Source organism: Euprymna scolopes, chromosome 43 (assembly GCF_053919585.1).
Source record: "Euprymna scolopes isolate OS-2025 chromosome 43, ASM5391958v1, whole genome shotgun sequence".
Lineage (NCBI taxonomy): Eukaryota > Metazoa > Mollusca > Cephalopoda > Sepiida > Sepiolidae > Euprymna > Euprymna scolopes.
The window spans coordinates 50742935-50766891 of record NC_136524.1 but is presented as its reverse complement, the minus strand read 5'-3'; the positions used below and the strand labels follow the sequence as shown (position 1 = coordinate 50766891).

Here is a 23957-nt window from a genome sequence, read left to right as displayed (position 1 = left end):
GAAATTTGTTCAGTTTTTCAGCTAGTTAAAGTAAATCAGGTCAAGACGTCATCTGACGCATGCGTAGAATCGGTCATTGTCATGAGAGGACCGTTTTTGTTGACCCCACCCCCCACCCTGTTGAAAATTATCGATTTCGGGGTGAAAAAGTTAATGTTTTTGGCCAATTTTTCGATATTTTTCGAGCAAAGGATGGAGCTTCGATGTGATACCGAGTTTGTGAATTTTTGTCGCGTCTGTCAAAAGTTTTTAGCAAACATCCAAACATACATACATACATTTTCGCTTTTATATATATAGACTAACCCCCACTCTAAATTCTAAAATTGCTTTCGTTTTGTTTCTATCAAGTCTTCAAGATGTTCACACATAATTTTCCTTAGCTCTATCATTAACTCAAAGTCAGAGTGCCAACTTCCCCACCCTCTCATAATTGCACAAAGACCCTCTTAAAACTACACATAATCGTCTTTAGAAAAAAAAAAAAAAAAAAAAAGACACACAGGATTTATCTCTCATAGAAAAAAAAATGGTTAACTGCCCTTAAATGCTAGAATGGCTCAAAATGGGGAATCATTTTACATTAAATTCTAAAATAATACTTGTTTATCTTTCATTAAAATTTTTTAAGGTATTCACGCGTACAAAGGTAAAAGTGCATGTTTTGGAGAGATGGTCAGATGAGGAGTGGGGGGGGGTAACGGAAAGTATTAATCTAATCTACAATAATACCAAAGAAATATTGCAATATATTCATTTTTAAACAGTCCTAGATTTCGATTTCAGTTATTTGTACATATAATGCGTTACAATTCAGCTTTGAATTCCTTAACTTCTTTTCTTTTAATGAATACATGGCATTTTTAAGAAATTGCAGCATATTTATGTGCATTTTCTGCAGATTATTTGGAAACCATTCATTTTTGGAGATTTTCTGTAGCATATTCTAATTTCTAGCACAGAAATACACTTATATGGTAAATTTCATTGCTTAATCTTGTGTTTTAACAAAGAAATGGCATTTTTACTGAAAAATAGTGTAAAAAATGTGACAAAACGCATATGGTTTTAAAGAGGGAAAAATATCAAAACGTGTGAGGCACAAAAATAGTCATAACTTCCTTAATTTTAATTGGATTTAAAAAATTTTTAAAAAGATTCTTTCTTAGCTCATCAAGCTCTTTCTATAGATACCAATATTGAAATATTTAAAGCTATTTCAATGTTTTCATGTGTATTGCTAGTACATGCATTATATGAGAATCAACATTAGACAAAGCCAAACTCTTTACTAAGAACTTTGCAGCCAATTCTACCCTTTGCGACCAAGGCTGCCAAGGATGGAACCACTTTAACAGGAGGATGAGTTATTCAGCGACTCCAACCTATTTTGTTATATATATATATATATATATATATATTTTGTAGAAAATATATATTACCACTTATCAAGGCCAATAGGCCACTCGAGGATGAGAGTTGAAAAGTGCACAGTAGTCAAATTCGGGAAAGAGGATGGAACCGCTTTAACGGGAGGATGAGTTATTCAGCGACTCCAACCTATTTTGTTATAGATATATATATATATATATATATATATATATATATATATATATATATATTTTGTATGAAATATATATTACCACTTATCAAGGCCAATAGGCCACTCGAGGATGAGAGTTGAAAAGTGCACAGTAGTCAAATTCGGGAAAGAGGATGGAATAAGTTGCTGGAATCTGTGTTAAATAGAGAAGTAATCAACCATCTCAGCAAAAATAACCTTCTTAGTGACACACAATATGGTTTCCGTTCTGCTAGATCTACAGCAGATGTGCTTACAGTTATATCTCATAGAATTAGCGAATCTCTCGACAGAGACAACCTTTCTAGGGCAATTGCTCTTGACATATCAAAGGTCATTGATAGGGTATGGCATAAAGGTTTACTTCACAAGATCTCCAGCTATGGTATAGCTGGAAATGTCTTCTCAATTATTAAATCATTTCTCTCTGATAGGTTCATAAGAGTAGTAGTTGATGGGCAAAAATCAGAAGCTCACAGTATAAATGCTGGAGTTCCTCAGGGGTCCATCCTGGGCCCAACTCTTTTCCTGATCTACATTAATGATCTTCCAAATCACATCCTTACATCATTCATAGACATTTTTGCTGACGACACTACCATCTATGGTAGCACATCTAAGACAGTAAGCGACCAAGTTCTCTCCGATTCTCTCTCCTCTGATCTTGATCACGTTGTACAATGGGGAAAGGAGTGGCTGGTTACTTTTAATGCATCTAAAACCAAGCTTCTATCTTTACATCATCAACATTTTGATCCCCATCTGGCATCAATTGAAATGAATGGCTCTCGTCTTGGGGAGGCCTCAAGTTTTGACAGGCTTCTGGGCTTGACCATTACTCCTGATCTTAAATGGAATACGTACATCAAATCTGTTGCCAAGGCCGCTGGAAAAATGGTCGGATCCTTCTATCGATCCAGTAGATATCTCACTGCTGATGCAATTCTCTATCTATATAAGAGCCAGATACGTCCAAGGATGGAATACTATTGCCACATATGGGCAGGAGCTGCTAGAAAAGACTTGTCCTGCCTTGATAGGGTTCAAAATAGACTTTGTGGCCTGGTGGGAGATGTCCTTTTCTCTTCGCTGCAACCTCTATCTCACAGAAGAGATGTTGCGAGTTTGTTTTTGCTTTATTGTTATTTTCATGGAAAGTGTTCGACTGAGCTTCAATCTATGGTCCTCCCTCGCCAAACTTTCACAAGAAACACTAGACTAGCTGAAAACATTATCAATAATTTTCCACACTCTTTATCTGTGCCTAAATCATAACATAGATTCCATGATCAAAGCTTCTTTCTTAGAGCTGCACGCCTGTGGAATTGTCTTCCATTTTCCTGCTTATCAGCTGTCTGTAATATGGTTGTCTTCAAGTTCAACGTGAACAAGTTTCTGATGAGCCGTTCCACTTAAGTTAACAAATTTACCGAACTTCCATTACTATCGATTACTATATTGTCCTTTTGACTACTCTACACTCTTTAACCCTTATCCTTGAGTGGCCTATCGGCCTTGATAAGTGGTGCTGCCTATGTAAAAAAAAAGGGGGAAAAAAACTTATCCTTGAGTGGCCTATCGGCCTTGATAAGTGGTGCCGCCTATGTAAAAAAAAAACAAAAAAAAAACAGTTTTCATCTGTGTTACAAAGCATTTAATCCTACCTGCCATGGATGCAGCACCATCTGTGCTGATTTGAATCAAATTAGTTAATGGAATATCGTTATTATTCAAACAATTGTTTACTTCTGAAAAGGTATCTCCTCATCTCCTCTACTTGTTCTCTCAGACAAACTTTTAAAAAAATAGCATGTCTTCTCTGATGTCATTCTTGTATATCAGAATGACACCAAAGAAGACATGCTATTTGACATATGAAAGCAACAGTGCTTGATTCTGAATTGTTGTTTCATCAATTTGTATCGAAAAAAAATTTTTTTTTTTTTTAAGAATTTCTATTAATTTATCTTGAACATATTCGGTCATTTCATCTTGCCTTCTTGTTACTGTTGCTCTTGACAGGTATTTTTTCAAGCACTGCAGCACCTTCTTTGCCAATATGGTCTTCAACATAAGCTAGCATAGCAAATTTAATCATATTTTCTTCGTATTCTTGTGGTGTGCCTACTTTAGCAATTATTTCTCACACAATATAACTAGACTTTAATATTTTAACCTGAGAAGCGTTCACTTTCGTGAAGAAGTCAACTAATTTTACAGGTTGAGCTTTCAATTTTTTTTTTTTTTTTAACTCAATATTTTTTTCCTCTACCAACAGATAATGGAGGCTTTGTTTTCTTCATGGGAACTCATAACAAGACCACTTTCAACATTACTGCCATCAACTTGTCTAACAAATCCTAATAAAAAAGAAGTAATTACTGTATTGTCTCACCTTTATTTATTCATTTATTTTTTTTATTTTTATTTTTTTTTTTTGCAGAGGGCATTTTTCTACTGCAATTTTCTAAAATCAAAATTGCACAATTAAATTTAAAAAAATTTTTTTAATTATAAAATAAAACATTAATAAATAACAAAAAAATATATATATATATTTATTTATTTATATATTTATCTATTTATTTATAAATGTTTATTTTTGAAATATTGTTAATTTCAATGTATACCGTTTTCATTTAACAGGTTGAGACTGTTATGATAAAAACTGAATCACCGTTAATTTCGAGTGAAGCTCAATGTATCTATTTTATAGGTGCAGAGCATATATATAATATAAAACTTGTTGAAATTCAAAGATTTACATTTTTTTTGTTTATTTCATCTTTATATATATACTAGCAAAAGTACCCGTCGTTGACTGAGTTAAAAAAGCAGCCTACAGAAAATATACTTTGATTTATGAAAGTATGATAGGTTATGAAAACGAAGGGTTGTAAAGAGATAGCTTTGAATTTGGGGCTATCAAAACCAAAGCAAAATATGATGAAAGTAAAAATAAAATAGATAAATCGCATAATTTATTATACCATACCTGTTCACATTGAAAAACTTATCATAATATTCTGTGGATCTATATTAAAAAACCTTGTTAAACTTTGTGACATATTTCCATTCTATGCGGTCAGGCGCGAACGAACACCCTATAATTTTATTATACCATATTTCTTCAAACTGAAACATAATTATCACAGATAAATATGAAAAGTCTTTATTAAAGTTTGTGCCTATTTCCATTCTATGGAGGCCAGGTGCAAACGCAGACCACACAATTTTATTATACCATCCTTATTTAAATTAAAATATACTTATCAAAGTATTATTATGTACATTTATATCAAAAACCCTTGTAAACTTTTTTTTTTTTTCATTTTTTATTTCCATACTTTGGGGGCCAGGTGCAAACGCAGACCCCACAATTTTAATGAACCACCGTTCTGCCAGATCAAACATACCCATTCCTGATCCTCGATACATCTTCTATCACTATATGTAATCAGTTTTTTAAAATAGTCAACCATATAGGAGCCTATTCGTGACTAGACACACACACACACACACACACACACACACACACACACACACACGTTCAGCTTTATATTATATATATATATATATATATATATATATATATATATATATATATATATATATAATACATTTTATTGGACGTAAATATTTTAAATTAAAGATAAAAAATAAGATATAAAAAATTTTTTCCGATAACAAAATCAAGCTGTGAACGACCTAAATTCTTTTGTGGACCATCGAAAGTCCATATGGACCACATTGAACATCACTAAATTAAGTGAATTCTTGAAATGCCATATGTTCTTTCTGTCATGAATACATCTTTTCGTTATTTTTGTTTTTTAATATGGAGGGAATTCTAGACAAGGACTATATTTTCTTTTAAAAGATCTGCTGCAATTGGAAATTGAAAGATTTTCATTAGTTTTAGTATTTTCTCATTATACGATGGATTTCAGTGCATATTTTAAATATTAAATTAATAAACAGGAAAAAAAATTAACGCGTTTTTAATATATAAAAAAAAACAACATGTGTTGACGTGTATATGGCGTTGAGTTACGAATACAGGTTTTTCATTTGCAGAGAGACGAAAAAAAAAATGTTATCTCTCTGCAAATGAAAAACCTACATACAGAACTCGACGCCATGGGAGGCACAGAATAATAAGAAAATAAAGCCAAATACATCACATACATTTGTCAATGTGTGAATAAAACGTAATTTTTATCTTTACATCATCAACGCTCTGATCCCCAGCTGGCATCAATTGAAATAAATGGCTCTTGTCTTGGGGAGGATCCATGTTTTGACAAGTTTCTGGGCTTGACCATTACTCCTGATCTGAACACATACATTAAATCTGTTGCCAAGGTCGCTGGGAAAATGGTGGGATCCTTCTATCAATCCAATAGATATCTCACCGCTGATGCAATTCTCTATCTATATAAGAGCCAGGTACGTCCAAGGATGGAGTACTGTTGTCACATCTGGACAGAAACTGCTAGAAAGGATTTGTCCTGCCTTAATAGAGTTCAAAATAGACTTCGTAGCCTTGTAGGGGATGCTCTTTTCTCTTCCCTGCAACCTCTTTCTCACAGAAGAGATGTTGCAAGTCTATCTCTGCTTTATCGTTATTTTCATGGAAAGTGCTCATCTGAGCTTCAATCTATAGTCCCCCGTTGTCAAACTTTCACAAGAAAGACTCGGCTAGCTGAAAACATTATCAATAATTCCCCCCACTCTTTATCTGTGCGTAAACCTAAGCGTAGATTCCATGATCAAAGCTTCTTTCTTAGAACTGCACGCCTGTGGAATTGTCTTCCGTTTGCCTGCTTTCCGGCTGACTACAAATATGGTTGTCTTCAAGTCCAACATAAACAAGTTGAGCAGTTCTACTTAAGTTAACAAATTTACCGAACTTCCATTACTAACAATTACTATATTGTCCAATTGACTACTGTACACTCTCTAACCCTTATCCTAGAGTGGCCTCTGGGCCTTGATAGGTGGCGATGCCTATGTAAAAAAGAAAAGGAAAAAAAAAAAAAGAAGCCAAGTAACATCACAAAACAGAATATACAATGAAAGGGTTTTACTCACTATCACGGTGATCTCTACCATATGGAATAGAGGGTCTAGGACAGCATCACCCATGTGGAATTCGACCCACTGTGGAAAAAGCATGCTTTAGCATCCTATTGTCCAAGTCTTTCTGATTAAAGGGAAGTAACCCACTCGTGTATTAGTAACCAGTGTTACTCTCTGTTATTCCCTTACAATAAGTAGATAACAAGCCAAAATAGTACCGTCTAATCTTTAATGAAGATACACATAACGCAAGGTCCTGATGGATAGGGACGTTTATATTTCTCGCTCCCTCATCTCCAAAGATATTTCAGTTATAATTTTATGTTAAGCAAATGGATATTAAATAATAAAACATTAGAGGCGGATGTTGTACTTTGCTTCAAGCATTGTGTGAAAGGACTTATGTTTGAAGGCTATGACAATGCAGTCCTGTGGGAAAACATTGTTGATACAAGGCAAGGAAGTAAAAGGAATAATGACAATATTGAAAGATTTCAATAATTTTTAATTTTAAAATATTTATTTTACCAACATAAGGTGGCGAATCAAAATAGTATCATGGTGTAAAGTTCCCAAATTTTCGAGGTATACTCTATCTTCAAGAAAAAGAACTAAAACATGTACAATCACTCAGTGGAGCTATGTTTATGTGTGAAGCTGGAAACAGCAGCTTCGCAGTCGGACAGATTCACATGGTTTTTAAATTATTTCTAAAATATGGCTCGGCATTTGTGGTTGCTATTATTAAATATTACTACAACATTTATCAGTAATAATTATACTATTACTAGTCTGGGTGCCCAGCGTTGCCCGGGTGTTTGTAGGTGTAAAAAAAAAAAAAGCGTGGTAGTAGGCAGGCTTGCACCCGTGATATGAAGGTGGAAAAGAAAGTGAAAGAAAACCTGATGTCTTACCGCTACTCCATGACACGACCGGAAGTGTTAAGCATTCAAATTAAACATAGTCAATCAAAAAGGTGACTTGCAGGAATGGTGTTGCTTTTAAACCTCCGACGAAGTATGTTTTAATGTGGGGAGAAAACCTTCCACGAAGTATATGTTTTTAATGTGGGAGGAAAACTAGCTCCTCCAAAAGGGCGCACTCAGGCAGTATCCAAATAAATAGTAATAATTGTCTCAGTGTGAAGGGTTTCCTCTACATTGACTAAGAACCAATTATAAAACAGATACTACCCGGCAGAAGGCTAAGTGGTTGTTGTTGCATGTGGTCCTCTCGCCTAGGTTAGCAGATGACTTTTGACCCTGCTGAACTAGTCTGGCCGTTGATCGTCTATCTTCGTCTGAGAGGACTTCATATAAATTCTCAGCGTCTCAGGTTTTGTGTCGATTCTGCTGAAAATCAATTAGCTTGCATGCACGCCATAAAAAGAAAACAGACTCAGTGAGTTCCAACCACAAAAAAGTTAATTTCACAAAATATTACAAGCTTTTACATATGTACATCGTTCAGTTTGATTACACCAAAAACATCAAGATTCTCCAAAATCCTATTCTTCGTTCTTTACGGTGATGGTCAGGAGGGATGGAGGAGGGTTTGTGGCATTCTTGGAGCATGTGTTTTTCTCGAGATTTGGCTTCAATCCGCTCAATTTGGCCTGGGCATTTGCTTAAATACTAAGGTAACAGGGTTGGTCAGGGCAATCCGCCAGTCCAACCAGAATTCAACATGTCAAACAGAGAATTCCCAACACTTTGCATGCATGCATCTTAACAGGTCATCTATAGCCTGTGAATCTGGGACCAAAACTAAATTTCTCTCACATGCCCCAAAAGGTTAATCCTGTCACTCAGAAAGCCAGTAAGTCTGAGCAGATATTCCTCAGGCCAACAAATGCGCAATTTCATTTCCACATTATTCTGACATTTCCTGTCATTGTTTTTAGACAATAAAATATCTGTCTGTTTTTACAAAAGCACAATAAATTCATCCCATTTTATAGGTCCCCTGCCGCTGTGTGGGATTCAATCAACGTTTAACAGACAATCTCAGCATATTTACTCGGTCTTACTCAGGGTTTTAGGGGATTTTAATCTCCCCAATGGGGAGCAATATCGCTCCTCCAGACGGTTATGTCATAGCATTTGATTAGTTTTGCTTTATTTATACAAAAAAGACAAACAAAGACTTAAAACGAGGGAATTTTTTAAAACTCAATCAAAAATAAGATAGAGACGATATCCGTTTGCGAATGCAAGATATTACGATCTAGGAAGTATACAAAAACTTCTCCCAGAATCTAACCGACGCGAGAATCCTGATGCAAAAAACCTTTCGTGGACATACACACAAACGCTCGTGCCCATTTTGCCTTTTATATATTAGACAGCGTTTCCCGGGTGTTTGTCAGTGTGTGTGTGTTTAGAAAAAAAACTGTTGGTAGGTAGGTAGGCCCGAACAAAAAGCCTTGAGGCTAAGGCGGAAAAGAAAGTGAAAGAAAACATGATATCTTACCGCAACACTAAGAGGGCAGAGGAAGTGAGAATGGTTGAAATTAAACAATTAAAAAGTTAAGTGAATGAGCTGACACAGGATGTCAAACATCACACATTTAATTTGGGCTGAAAGCCAGTTAAGCTTGAAGCTTTCTGCGAATTTGTTGTCCAAATGAATAGCAATTGTCTGATATGACAGGTTTTGCCCACATTGATCAAAGCTCATTGCTTTCTGGACGTCCCTGGAGGGAAAGCCAAGGAACTGTCTTCGTTTCAATTAGTTTCACTTTATTTATACTAAAAGGCCGAGCAAACACGCGAGAAGACAGAATAACAGGAATTTTATCAAATAAAAGTCACTCAAATAAAAGAAACGACCTCCTTTTGTAAATTGGAGATATTATAATCCAGGGAGTATATAAAAAGTTGTAAGAAATGGTAAACCCCCCCCCCGAGCGCCCCCCCTCCAAAAGCATTTGCCGCACATACAAAAAAAAGCGCACATTTTCGCTTTTATATTATTGGATTATGTGCCTCCCTCATGTGTAATTATAAGTATTTATGCATACGTGCGTAGACTTCTTTTGTTCTATATAAAATAGTGTTAAAGTTTCAAAAGCGGTTTCATCCCAATAAAACTATCAAGGGAACAGCTTTGTCTCTTCATCCTCAAAGGTATTGCAATATCCATGCAACCCATTCATGAATATACACAAGATAACTTTGTAAGATTTTTTTAAAAATGGGGTGGAAGGAGATGGAGGGATAAAATAAATTAAACTAAGCACAGTATTCTTACAGAGTCCCAGAATCCTCCAGATTTTAAAAAAAAATGTAAACAAAATTTTACATAGGAGCCAACACTTATCAGAGGCAAAAAAAATTCAACAATAAAGATTAATGAGATGGATGAATTGTCAGTTTAAATGATGAGGATTACTATCGAGTTTTGTGCGATAATCGTGACTCACCAGATGACTGTCTCTTGACGGGTATCTTGTTGTCGTCCTGACTTAGAAACTTGGCACTACTTGTGTTTCAAATTAAGTAAACGCTTCAAAATAAGTTAAAACACAAAATAAACTTATCCAGGTAGGTAGAAGAGTTGCTTTTGGTAACATTTATTTGTTATATAATTGTTTCTTTGACACTTTTTAGGTTTGTTATCATAGTAATACATGCTTGAAAAAGAATTCTCTAGTTGCAAAAAATGTTGCAGCAGCAGTAGTAGTAGTAGTAGTAGTAGTAGTAGTAGTAGTAGCAACATAAGCTGTTGTAAACTATACACTCTACCAGAAACTCGTTTAATTTCTTCACCCATCCCATAAACCGTCAATCTGTGAACCAATAATTATTAAAATGCATGTCCATCGATTTCTTTGTTAGTGTAACAAAATTCGGAAATTAAAATATTGAATTTTAAGTGAAACTAATGGTATCTATTGAATTGTCATGTCGCAGTAATGAAAATATCCAAAAATTACGAAAACCGATGAGGTAGAAAATTAATTATTAATGAAAATGGTTTTCGAAGACAATTATCGAAAAGTTTTGCTAAATTGACCTAAGATTTTCAGTTTTCAGAAAAATTCTCCCTTTCATTACAATTAGAACTCTCCGGTTTCGTTTTTTACAAAACTCAATTTTCGCTGATTATCTTTAGAAACTGTTTTCATTAATAAATTCATTTTCTACCTTATCGTTTTTTTTTTATAATTTTTGGATATGTTCATTAATGCGGCCTGACAATTCAGCAGATACCATTGGTTTCAGTTAAAGTTCAACATTTCAATTTTCGAATTCCACTACAATAACAAAGATTTTTTTTTTTGTCTTTTGGCCTTTTGGCCAAGATCAAAGTATAGTATCTGTTCTTTGAATGCTGCACTTTCATTTCTTGTTCTCTTTCAGTGGAGGAGGAATCCTTCACGACTGAGACAATTTTTAATTTTTGTGCCTTTCCTCGACGTTAAAAAAAAAACGACCCTGGTGTCTAACTCTGTCCCTTGGGGAGGCATTGTAAATAAGAACAATAACGAAGAGGAACTTGTGGGGAGATGTCCTTTTCTCTTACCTGCAACCTCTTTCTCACAGAAGAGATGTTGCGAGTTTGTCTCTGCTTTATCGTTATTTTCATGGCAGGTGCTCGGCTGAGCTCCATTCTATGGTCCCCCCTCGCCAAACTTTCACAAGAAACACCCGTCTAGCAGGAAGCACTATCACTAGTTTTACCCACTCTTTATCTGTGCCTAAACCTAAACATAGATTCCATGAGAAAAGCTTCTTTCTTAGAACTGTACGCCTATGGAATTGTCTTCCGTTTTTCTGCTTTCCAGCTGACTAAAATATGGTTGTCTTCAAGTCTAACGTAAACAAGTTTTTGATGAGCCGTTCCATATAAGTTAACAAATTTACCGAATCTTCATTACTAATGATTACTATATTGTCCAATTTCTACTGTACACTCTTGGCCTTGATAAGTGGTGATGCCTATGTAAAAGAAAAAAAAAAAAGTAGCCGTTGTGAAAAGTGACTGACGGAAAAAAGCGTGAGTCAATGAATCAAGAGGTTTGCACTGAATAATTTTGTTCCAGTTCATCGTTAACAAATGCACACAAAGGTAAAAGAAATCGAATTCAAATTAAGTTTTTCATAACAAAATGAAATGTGAGAGAATTTCCCGATCCTTCACCAATAAAAATGCGACAAATTCTCCGACCTTTTCTAAAATTAGAAATACTCCGACTCCGCCCCTGCCCCTAAAAAATGGCTACTTCTTCGATTCTTACTTTAAAAAGAGAAGAGATAATTATCCTCCTACACACACACCAATAAAACGAGCGAATTCTCTAATATTCTATTAAAAAAAAGGATAATTCTCCCACTTACTATAAAAGCAATCCGATTCCCTGCAGAGAATTTTCTGGGCATTTATTAGTATACACAACAAAACAAAAAAAAAAGAGAACAAGAAATAAATATATAACAAATAAATATTACCAAAGGCAGGATAAATTACTCTTCTACCTACCTGGATAAGTTTTTGATGTTGTAACTTATTTTATAGCGTTTGGGTGAATTTCTACCAGTATTTTGCTTAATTTGCGATTTTGAGCAATTATCGAGACTCCATTGATGACCACTTCATGCCAGCCATTTTGTTCTTGTTATAAGATTCGACACTATTTGTGTTACGAAATAAACACTTTAAATATGTTAAAACAAACATAAAACACTTATCCATGTAGGTAGATGAGTAACTTACCTTGTCTTTAGTAATGTTTATTTGTTACATATTTTTGTTTCTCGACAACTTTTTCAGGATGACATCTATACTAATAAATGGCCAATTTTCTTTAATCTCCACCGCAACGTCCGGTTAAATTTCAAATCTTTTTTAATCATTTGCGTTTTTTTATTGTTTTTTTTTAAAGGTAACAAAACGCAATCTTAGATAATGGAACACAAAATCAGGAAAGCGGCGTTTGAAAAGCCAGCACCTAGAGGATGGGCATTCTGGCTTGCAAAAAAAAAAAAAAAAAAAAAAAATGCATGGGCAGACCCATCGGCAATCCTGGTAATTGCGCATCAGGCGATTAGCAATAAACTAACCCTTTCTCAGTGAATGAGAAGGCAGAGCCTGAGAGTGTGAACCTCCTAGAAATGCACATCAGAGAATAAACCACCCCAACAACGGTCCGGTAACTCTGGTATCTTTGAAGCCGAGGGAAAACGAATTCGCATACATGACTTTACAATCTTGTGTGTGTGTGTGTGTGTGTGTGTGTGTTTGTTATGAGACCCCCCCCTCCCAGATTAGTAATGCCGCATGGTCTAATATGACATGTAAACGTTCATTGCAAAACCATATGATAAACATGACATCCGTGTTGTATCAATAGAAATGTGAATGTTGCAATCATTTTTTTTTTTTGTTTAATTAATTATTTTTATTTTCGTTTCACGAGCTGTTACCATTGAGACGTAAGAGGCTCTTGTGATTAGGGCTAAGATTGTCGGGGAGGAGGGGAGGTATTCTAAGCGGAGACTTCTGCAGCAAGATATTTGTTTACATTACATTTAAATTTCTGCATATTGGTATAGTCGAGGGAAACAGGTTGGAAATTACAAAGGCAAAGTTCCTAAGAAGAAAGAAGCTGTTGGCGTAGACAGTTTTCCGGGATGCATGTGAGAACCTCTACAATGAAAGGGTGGGATTTTGCTGCTATTCTGGTTGGTTGAGGTACATTCAAAGGAAATATGTGTAAAACAGGCACAGGGATATGTTTAGTGCGAAGTATTTTCTTAAAATCATATGAAAAGTCAATCTGGTAAAATTTGGTTCAACTGTGAGATTTTTCTGTGAGCCGTGAAAAAATGATAAGAAAATGCTAACCTTATTCAAGTTATACTTGATAATAGCCTAATTATACTCAAGTGATGAAAATCGTTGAACTTATTAAAAAAAATGAATCCATTTGAAACGAATATATATATATATATATATATATATATATATATATATATATATAAGCAGGCCTCCCCATGGAGACAACTGACCAAAGATGGGTTGTGCCAGCTCCTCCTATAGAACACACAGCGTCCAGGATGAACACAGACTAAGCACCAGCCCACAACGGCTAAGATAGTTATGGGCAGTCAGTCCCAGGACCAGTAATAAACGATGTCCACCTATGGATTGGAGCTAAGTTTAACGTTGATTTTTGTTATGTGTAACCATGTATTCAAGTAACCTCCCAGGCGTCTTCACCAATCTTGGAGTGGTTTTGGAGCTATTGCTTTGTAGTCACATTAACAAAATCTCCTTTTTAAAAGAGCTTAGTTAAAGGGGAATGATCCTGCATTGTGTCCCGATTTGGGTACTGGAGAAAATATGAAATGGTGCCAGCGGACCTGCAGAATTCGGCGGAGACAGTATAGGTCAAACACTACTAACATTTTGAGATCCATAACTCTCATCAGCCAGGTCTCATCATTCTTTGGTTTGGACATGCTGTCCACAATAACTTCTACCACTGCATTTTGATTTTGCATTGAGCTGTGTTCCAAGCGCTGTTCCCCACTAACATCTAATTTCTGCCATATTTTAGCATCATTCCATGGTTTGGAAATGCTGTTCATCACACAGAAGGTGAGCTAATTCATTATGTAAGTATCTCCCTACCCCACTGCCTGGAGATAGCCAAGGATACGGACCACAACCATCAAGGAGGATCTTGTTAAGTTCTCAAATGCACAAGTAGTCGGCCTTTGATGGTAGAATTGAGATTGGTTAGCCATCTCATGCAACCTTGCTTAGGACACTGTGGACAGCCATCACGATTCAAGATGCAGAGTAGGCCAGGGAAAAAACTGGCTTAACTTGATCAGGATGAACGTTGTTGCAACAAAAACAGGAAGCTATCATTTGAAAACTGAATTGTCATGATACCGTTGAAAAAGAGAATGTGAAAGTACCCATAATAATAAGTATGATCAAAATGTTCCACTTTCTGTCGCCCCTACTCTCAACAAAATAAAGTTAAAACTTGCAAAACCATAAATAATGTTAATGGTATTACCATTAACGGCTAAAAACAAACATCATAAAAATTATTTCCATCTATTTTTTAATTGCAAATTTCCTTGCCACCAAAAAACAAAAAAAAAACAACAAAAAAAAGATTCCACATTTTTTTAAACTCTGATTTTACTGCCGATTCTCTATTCGTGTGATATTCAGGCATGACAAATAAAGGCACAACAAATTAAAGGCACAACAAATTAAATGCACAACAAATGGCTCCTGCTGATTCTCGATTTGATATTTTGAAATAATGTCTGTAGATATCGACAAAGAAACTTAATATTAAAAGACGATTTGTAAGATAGGATCACATTTATTTTGTAATATGACCTCAGTGGCGGCGAGTCTAAGATCCTTGCTATGTATAGGATTTACATTCTCCATTTCCGAGGTTATATGAAAAAGACAACGGCTGTCATAGATCTGGTTATAGAATAAATATATCGCTGCTAATGACCTTTTGTCGATGTTGAAAACAAACGTATTTTCTTAAGGTTTTAAAGTAAGCTTCTTATTTCTCTTGGACAGACACACATCGGAATGTTCAATGGAATCAGTGACTTCCTAAATGTCTTGTTGCCAAAGATGCCATCATGACAAACTTAGAGAATGAAGAAATGCTAGCTCATTATTTATTTTTTAAAGTGTTCTTTACTTATTGTTGTACCTATTTACTATGCCTCCCCACGGGACAGAGTTAGACACTAGGGTCGTTTTTTTAACGTGGAGAAAAGGTACAAAAATTTAAAAAAAATTGTCTCAGTCATGAAGGACTGATACTCCACCGAAAGAGAACAAGAAATGGAAGTGCAGCATCTGAAGAACAGATACTACATTTTGATCCTGACCAAAAGGCCAAGTAAGTAGATGGTATTTATTTGCTCCCCCACTGAGCAAATTAGGCACAAGGCCGATTTTTAAAGTGAGGAGTAAAGGGGAAATGGGGACCAGCTCCCCGGGGAGTAGGGGGAGCTGGATAGTGACAATTGATATGAAGGGTTGCCCCTACATTGACCAAAGTCTTTGCTGGTCTTTGCTTGACACTTGTTGCCCAGGCCCCGAAGGGCGAGGGCCAAGTAAGTAGGTATTTATTTGCTTCCCCACGTAAGAAAAATATGACACAAGGTCGTTTTTATGTGAGGTGAAGGGGGAAGGGAGGGGAAGGGGATGGTACATATAGGGTCGGCCCTACATGTATCAACAACCAATTGCCACAAGGGCAATGGTCACAAAGTGCAGCATCTGCCGAAACAGATATTACACTTTGCTCCCAGCAAATGTGCCAAGTAAGTATTACCTATTGTTGTAGATCTGATGAGTTGTAGTGAAAAGCAATTGAGAGAGAGAGAGAGAGGTAAGGGAATGTAAGATAGATGAAGAGAAGAAAAAGGGAGAGGAAGAAGAGAGAAAGGCAGAAGTGAGAGAGAAAGGTAATACGATTGAGCGATTTAAAACTTTTGCAGTATATTTTAAAGAACAGTTGTAAAATTATTAAATAAAATTTTTTGGATTTAAATGCCGAAATTGTAATAATAAATCAAATTGTTAATAAATCATTATCATTACTCATTACTAGGAGTCCTCACACAGACTATAACCACCGACTGGCAATAACCTATGATGTTCCCTGGAGTCTGAATGACAGCAAGACTTTTTTTTTTTTTTTTTTTTTTTTTTTTACAAAGGCATCACCACATTATCAAGGCCCAGAGGCCACTCAAGGATAAGGGTTAAAGAGTGTACAGTAGAAATTGGTCAATATAGTAATCATTAGTAATGAAAATTCGGTAAATTTAATAACTTATATGGAACGGCTCATCAAGAACTTATTTACTTTAGACTTGAACACAACCATATTGTAGTCAGCCGGAAAGCAGGAAAACGGAAGACAATTCCACAGGCGTGCAGTTCTAAGAAAGAAGCTTTGTTCATGGAATCTACGTTTAGGTTTAGGCACAGATAAAGAGTGGGGGAAATTATTGATAGTGCTTACAGCTAGACGAGTGTTTCTTGTGAAAGTTTGGCGAGGGGGGACCATAGATTGAAGCTCAGTTGAACACTTTCCATGAAAATAACGATACATCAGAGACAAACTCGCAACATCTCTTCTGTGAGATAGAGGTTGCAAGGAGGAGAAAAGGACATCTCCTACGAGGCTACGAAGTCATTATTATTATTATTATTATTATTATTATTATTATTATAGCAGTTTAGAAAATTACATTCTATTTATTTTTCTTTTTTACAATAAAAACAATTAACAAATAGCATTTCCTTTTTAAAACACCGACATAAAATTCTAAATGAAGCCAAATTATTTTTGATATTTTAATGTCTTATTACATACAAAAAAAAAACAAAAACAATCCGATACACAAAATAAACTTTGGCAACAGTTTTTGGGACAAAAACTTCAAAGCTGTTTTTCGTTTAATATTAGAGATCCACCGAGATGCCCAGAAATTATTGGTATCTTGGAGGACTCCATCCACAGACTAATTCCATCAATTTTTTTTATTATTGTTCTTTTTAAACGTCTCCACCTCCAATAGACCGCCTTTCTGCTACCTAAGAACTGAATTGCTTATTTTTGGTTCTTGAAATAACCAGAACACCGTGAGCAATTCAAGAAAGATTAGGAAGGGCCCTACCATCACCACCGGAAAGGTGACAGCCCTACTAACCCTAACCACACTTAGCATATTTCATCTTCCTGTAATCTCTGGTTAATTTTGAGCACCTCACACCTCCAACCGATAAAATTGTGCGTGTGTGTATTATATATATATATATATATATATATATATATATATATATATATATATATATATAATAATTTGTTTGATACACTATTGAGCTCTTTAAATTTCTGTGACACACTATTGAACTCTTTAAATTTTTGTGATACACTATTGAGCCATTTAAATTTGTGCAACATCTTATTGGGCTCTTTAAATTTTTGTGATACACTATTGAGCTCTTTAAATTTCTGCAACACACTATTGAGCTCTTTAAATTTTTGTGATACACTATTGAGCCATTTAAATTTGTGCAACACATTATTGGGCTCTTTAAATTTTTGTAACACACTATTGAGCTCTTTAAATTTTTGTGATACACTATTGAGCTCTTTAAATTTGTGTAACACACCCATCACAGAAAATGAATATAGTCTACTCATGAAGCCTTTTGACAATGAAATAATAAACAATATAAAAATCATGAGGACATTTTTTATTCATATCAATAAGTCATATCAGGTATTCAGTATTCTTCTAAAATCCAATTTTTTTTTCTGACTGAAACGTTTATTCTCCATACAAAAATATTAGATAAGAAACACCTACAAAAAAGCTGCTAATATTGTACCTATTTACAATGCCTCCCGACGGGACAGAGTTAGACACCAGGGTCGTTTTTTAACGTGGAGAAAAGGTACAAAAATAAAAATTGTCTCAGTCGTGAAGGATTTCTCCTCCACCGAAAGAGAACAAGAAATGGAAGTGCAGCATCTGAAGAACAGATGGTATTTATTTGCTCCCCCACCGAGCAAATTAGGCACAAGGCCGATTTTTAATGTGAGGAGTGAAGGGAGGGGGGAGGGAAAAAGGGGACCAGCTCCCGAGAGGTGGGAAATGGGAGCTGGTTAAAGGTCAGGCATGTGGGGTTGCCCCCACATCTGGTCTTTGCTAGTCATAGCTAGTCATAGCTTGCAGTATCTGCCGGAACAGATACTACACTTTGATCTTGGCCAAAAGGCCAAAAAGCGACACAACACTTTATAAACATTGTAAGGTTCAAAATATCTAACAATTTAAACAAACAATTTATTATTTTATTTCTTCTTTTATATATATACTAGCATTTCAGCCCAGCGTTGCCCGGGTGTTTGGAGGTGTATGTTGAGCAAAAAAAAAAAAGCGGTAATTTTTTTTTAACTTTGACCCCATAATTATGACCCCTTAACACTTATTGTTTTGGGCCTAAATCAAGTTATTAAGCTAGATCCATACCCAAGGAACCTATATCTAAAATTTCAAGTGTTTAGACCCAAAATTGTCGGAGGAGTTTGGTAGAGTTCTCAAAGGTCAAATCGTTGAACTTTGACCCCTTAGCAGCCAAATTTCTGGCCGAAAACCGATCACATAGATTTTCCCAAATCTCAGTGCCCTGTATGTCAAATTTCGAGTCTGTAGACTTTAAATTGACAGAGTTATTGCGTAGGGAAATGTAGACACACAGACAGACAGATACACAGACACGTTCACTTTTATACAAGATCAGTATTCTTCTTCAGATATCAGGTCTGTTATTGCAGCCATCGATGATCCTGACTCTCCAATCCTCTCTACATTCGGTCTTTCTTTATGAGATCTATAGTTGTATTTCCAGTGACTGTTTGAAAGTGCCGGTGAACTTTGTTCGTTGTTTCATCTAGTCACCCCCCCCCCCCCCGCCCACCCGGCAATTTTTCCTAACATCAAGCTTTTTTCCAAGCCATCCGCTCACATTAAATGGCCGAAGAGATTTAGCTGTCTGGCGTAGACGGTATTGAATAATGATCTGTTGTACTCTACCTTACGCATGATTTGTTCGGTTGTCTTCCTTTCTGTTCACGAGGTTCATAGAATTCTCCTTAAAAGCCACATCTCCGCTGCTTTCAAACACCTTTCAGCCTACTTCGTTATTGTTCAGCATTCACAACGGTAAAAGAGAATTGACCAGATGTACGTCTTCAAGGTCAATATTATGTAAATAATAATGTGTGAATATTTATTAATACAAACAATTCCGGTCGATATGAAAGCTGTTTTCAACTAACTTGGGTCTAAACACTCGAAATTTTAGACATAGGTTTATTGGACATGGATCTAACTTAATAACTTGATTTGAGCCCAAAACAATAAATGTTAAGGGGTCATAATAGGGGTCAAATTTTTTTTAAAAATTACCTCTTTTTTTTCTTTTTTTTTTTTTTCCACCTATAACTTCTCCAATATGTACGTCAATTCTTTCTGAATAGGCTTGGTGCTGACTGCACACACCCAATATAATATATAGTAGTGATTTCAAAAGTGAAAACAATACATGACTTGGATGCCATCAACTAGAATCGAAACCAAAACATCTAGTGCTCCAGCGTTATTCGTTGCCATCTGAGCCTCCAACAGATGGATATGAAAATGCTTAAAATTAACCAACGTCAACTTTTAAATCTACATCTGCACACGCATAGAGAAGCACTTTAAGTCAAATTAAGCCTGCCAAGTTCCAATTTTGACCCCTTAGCAGCTATTTTTACCGGCTAAAAACCAAACTGAATTTGTTCCACAGGTCCAAATTCCCTATATAGAGTTTCAAGTCTGTAAACCAAAAATTGACAAAGTAGTTTGGTAGACAAGGTAATTATATATATATATATATATATAATTATATATATATAATTATATATATTAATTTCTCCTTCTTAGTAAATTCATACCCTCCTATATCTTTATATTATATTACCCTTCCCCTCTTTCACTTTCTCTAATCCTTCCCCAAAAATATCTTTTTACCCCTCCCCTTTTCTTAACTGAAATTTAATTTTTTAAATTAGATTTAAATCCATAAGATCATTAACCTTACTGCACGCCAGTCATGGCGAAATATATTTTCTCTCCTCTTAAATTGAAAACTGGTCTTGAACCCCTTTTCAATTTTGGAATTTTTAATTTATCTTGCCTGATGAGATCAATTATGATTGAAACGGTCTGCACATCGTAGCAAGATATGACTGTACTTACATAAAGAATAATAAAAATAATAATATATATATATATATATATATATATATATATATATATATATATATATATAGAAAGAGAGAGAGAGAGAGGGGGGGTTGATATACGACTGAGCTTACACAATGTGTCAGAGTTTGTGCTTTCTTTTGTAAGTTTGCGTTTTTTTATTTATTTTTTATTCCTTGTAAACCTCGAAGATCGCCCAGATGACATAGACAGAACCAGAACAGAAGGGATGAAGACGTATAAAAAAAACAAAAAAAAAACAACAACAACAACAAAACGGAGCAGATGGTAACAAATAATGTTAAAGTGATGGTTGTGCAATCATGAATCCGTTTTATTGAAACAGAAAGTAAAACCCCAGGTAAAAATATTTCGACAATGATTTTTGGAAAAATTAGAAAAAGGCAGAATTGATATTGAATACTGTAGTGATGGCTAAGCAGCATACTGGTATCCAAAACGTATCACGGAGGAGGAGGAGGGGGGGATGAGTTGTTGTTGTTGTCGTTGTCGATGATGATGATGTCGATGTCGATGATGATGATGTCGATGTCGATGATGATTATGTCGATGATGATGTCGATGATGATGATGATGTCGATGTCGATGATGTCGATGTCGACGTCAATGATGATGTCGATGATGATGATGTCGATGTCGATGATGATGATGTCGATGATGATGATGATGATGATGATGTCGATGTCGATGATGATGATGTCGATGTCGATGATGATTATGTCGATGATGATGATGATGTCGATGTCGATGATGATGATGTCGATGATGATGATGTCAATGTCGATGATGATGATGATGATGTTGATGATGTCGATGATGATGATGATGATGATGTCGATGATGATGTCGAAGATGTCGATGATGATGATGATGTTGATGATGTCAATGATGATGATGATGATGATGATGATGATGATGATGATGAAGGAGAAGAACAACAACAACAGCAGGGAGGTAACGATAGCTCTGTGGTTAACGACACGGACTGACAACTTGGGTGTGACAAGCTCAAATCCAGTTCGTTCCACAGAAACTCCTTCACTTGGGGATGTTGGCAACCTTCACATGGTATCTCCCATAAGTATCCTGATATCCTTCTAGAAAGGATTCCTTATAGGGGAGGAAAAGAAAAAACGAATGCCAATGGTGATCTTTTTAACGCAATTTTTGGAATTTATACTAAATTTCAACGTAACAAGTAAGTTCGTAATAATGTTGAAATGCGTTGGTTTAAGCACCTGTTTGTTTCTGTTTCATCATCATCAAACTGTCGTTGGAATGTCCGGACTTTGGTCGTTAGTGAACATGTCAAATGCATGATAGAAAATTGCTGGAGTGCAGGTGCAGGTGCTAAATGTTATGTTACATAACAAGGGCCATTGTTAGCATTGAAAAAATTTGAGTGACACCTTAAGGTACAGAGGTGACTTTCAGAACGGAAGTCGATGAAGCCATGTGGTTCCCAGACAGATTTTCTGTCTCTTCACTGGCGAGAGTTCAAGCAGGAAAGACGTGTGTTGGGTGCTATCCCCAATGAGAAGGAGGTGTCATGCACAACGTAACGATGCGTAGCAGAACAATCTGTCTGTCTATCTGGGTTTATCAGCAGACGGATGCAACCTGGGTTCATGATGGGTATATAACGGTTTATATACACATCGGTAAGAGAAAATGTAAAATGCATAGATAAATAGAAACAGAAGTTTTAAGTACTCTAGAAAAGTCAACGGTTGAAAAAAATGCAACTACAAATACGGATACTGGGGATCTACTTATTGTATTGCAATGAGTTGGGGGGGGGGCTTTTTTTCTTCTGGCAGTGTTCGAAGATGAGGAGCAAAGACATTGCCAGAGTAAAAACATCCAGAAAGCATGGGGGGAGGGGGGGGTTCATAGAAAACCTTTATCTTTGCAAAATCTTATGCAGCCTTCTACGAAGGACAAAATAGTTGCACAGTTCGCATTTAAGCGGCAATGAATAGGGCTATGACAACAGCATATTCTTTTCATTGTTTTGACTCTCGAGTGTGCATCCGTTGACACCTTATATGCTTTGAAATAGAGTGATGTGGTTCTCGGTTGATCAACCGTGTCAGATATATATTCGAGAGTCAAAACAATGAAAAGAATATGCTGTTGTCATAGCCAGAGTAATGAATAATTCGTCTATCGAAAATGTAAAAACGATTTTAGTCTCGTATTTTCATTATTTTCCTACGTTGTTTTGTTTTGTTTTTCCAGAAAACATCGTTAATATCACGTATCGTCTGCTTCAGTGCAAAAAAACGCAGACACAAACACTCATTCAATTGTTAGATGTAAAAAAAAAAATGTTTGATTCCCTAACTTATGCTAATATCTCATCTCATACAGTTGTATCGGGGAGGGAAAAATCTGACCAACACACAACAATATGTCAACTTTTAAATAAACTTATATATCTGCAAATTAAAATGATTAAACTCATCTCGATAGGCGCAAGACAAAAGAAAATACTACATTAAAATGTCAAGTCAGTAAAATTAGGCTTTATTTATTTATTTATTTATTTATTTATTTCATGGAAATCGCTCTATACACGACATGAAGCCACTTGGCGTAAGGAGCCAGAAAAATAAAAATTACTACTCCAAGATCTAAAACCAGTGTGGAGGTAAATGGATCACGACCCAGAAAACAGCAAATCTTCCCCCTTTGTCAGAAACATCGCTCATTGAATGTGTTGACTAAACGACAAAATAAAGGAAGCTATGCTGTTGAAAGTAAACCCAACGTCCACTTTCTATTCTCATTTATGACCATTGTTTGAAAACATTATTTCTTAGGTTTTTTTTATTTTTTTTTTTTTTATCGTAAACTACTGTATCTATCCAGAGTTCGCCGAGTGTCTTAACTTTCGCCTTTCTTTGATATTTCTTTTCCATATTTTCTTTTTTTTTTAATCTGCTGTGCAAATTTTTTGTACCAATTTATTTTGGTATTTTTAGCAAATCAGTCATCTCTAGTCAACTCGGACTTAGTAGTAGGGTTAAGGGATTTCCAAAATACCTTTACGATTTCGAATGGTTACAAAGTATTATTTGCATTCTTCAGACTACTGTTCTCATCTTGAGTGTTATTTTCACAACGTTTTGGTCGATGTAACCTCCAACCTTCTTCAGGTGTATCTTTTGAGATAATGATTGATAATTCGTATTATTTGGATTCTTCAGACTACTGTTCTCATCTTGAGTGTTATTTTCACAACGTTTTGGTCGATGTAACCTTCGACCTTCTTCAGGTGTATCTTTTGAGATAATGATTGATAATTCGTATTATTTGGATTCTTCAGACTACTGCTCTCATCTTGAGTGCTATTTTCACAACGTTTTGGTCGATGTAACCTCCGACCTTCTTCAGGTGTATCTTTTGAGATAATGATTAATAATTTGTATTATTTG

General features: G+C 35.5%; 1 protein-coding gene and 2 pseudogenes across 1 annotated transcript in view; 1 reads left to right on the top strand and 2 right to left on the bottom strand.

The window, feature by feature from the left end:
• The window catches only part of LOC145268344 (lysine-specific demethylase 2B-like), a 221407-nt gene that overhangs the window by 110956 nt on the left and 86494 nt on the right, over nucleotides 1–23957 (bottom strand). The window lies entirely within an intron of this gene.
• Nucleotides 10946–11103, top strand: LOC145268506 (U2 spliceosomal RNA; annotated as a pseudogene).
• Nucleotides 18312–18475, bottom strand: LOC145268490 (U2 spliceosomal RNA; annotated as a pseudogene).